Source organism: Geospiza fortis, unplaced genomic scaffold, assembly GCF_000277835.1.
Source record: "Geospiza fortis unplaced genomic scaffold, GeoFor_1.0 scaffold450, whole genome shotgun sequence".
Lineage (NCBI taxonomy): Eukaryota > Metazoa > Chordata > Aves > Passeriformes > Thraupidae > Geospiza > Geospiza fortis.
In genome coordinates, this window is record NW_005054416.1 from 1,971,759 (window position 1) to 1,972,831 (window position 1,073).

The 1,073-nt window shown below is 46.9% G+C and overlaps 1 protein-coding gene across 1 annotated transcript in view; it reads right to left on the reverse strand.

Annotated features, from left to right (window-relative positions):
- Nucleotides 1–1,073, reverse strand: part of IFITM5 (interferon induced transmembrane protein 5) — a 3,541-nt gene that overhangs the window by 1,405 nt on the left and 1,063 nt on the right. The window lies entirely within an intron of this gene.

Genomic DNA, 1,073 nt, shown 5'->3' on the forward strand with positions numbered 1-1,073 from the left:
CGCCCCCGCAGGAGGGGCTCGGCGAGGCGGAACCCGGGAGCTGCGCGGCGCTGGCTGGCACGGGTACCTCCAACCCCACCCTCCAGGTGAGCTGGGCACGGCTGACCCCCCTCGGCAGCACTTTTGGGCTCTGGGATGCGTGGAACGGGAAGTTCGTGTGCAAAGGTGGAAGAGCCGCACCCACGGGGCTGCAGGGTGGGGGGCGTGGGCAGCCAGGACACGCGGAGGAGCTTTAATTTCCTTTTCCTGCCATCTCCAAAGTGGAAAACACGTTTACTGTCTTGTGAAAATTTAAAGAGTTTAATAAAGGATAGTAGGAGATAAGGAATGTAGAGTAAAGATTACGCCTGGGTGTGCCTTGGTGCTCAGTGAAGAGCGCACTGTTATCTTCGGAGACACTTAAACACTTTTTTCTACTATCAGCCTGTTGTATATTTATAGACTCGGATGTATAGTAAACTTTTTTCTTGAACTAGTTTGCATATTTTAAGAATTGCTTACTATGACTCTTTTTTGGTTTTACTTTTTTAGAGTATGTGTATTTTTTGGTTGTGGCTTTAGGGTTTTTTATTATTATTTTTAGTTTTGGTTTGGCCCACAGTGTCTCTAGATGGTGAGGGGTGATAGTTGGTATATCTGTAAGCAGGTGTCTTTTTTATTTGTTTATTGGATGTTATCTCATTTAAGCAGGCATTTTAACAGAAGCATGCTTATCTTAGCTGTTTTACTGCTATGTCCAAGCTTAATTAACAACAGAAATAAAAACTATATCTTTATAGCAAAGTTACTTTAACACTACACATATAAAATCTATTTTAACATTTGCGAAAAGCCAATATTACAATATGTATCTATAACATCCCAGATGTCGGGAAGAAACTTCCCTGGGATTTGGGCTGGAAGCGCCCTGCTCCGCGGCAGGATGGAGGCAGGGAGAGGAGCAGGAGGGGGACGCCACAAAGATGCCCGAGGACTCTCTGCGATGTCCCGCGGTGAAGGAGGTGACAGCGAGGGGACGAACTCCATTGGTGGCAGCGGTGACCGACAGGTGTGTCACAGATGCCAGGAAGAGC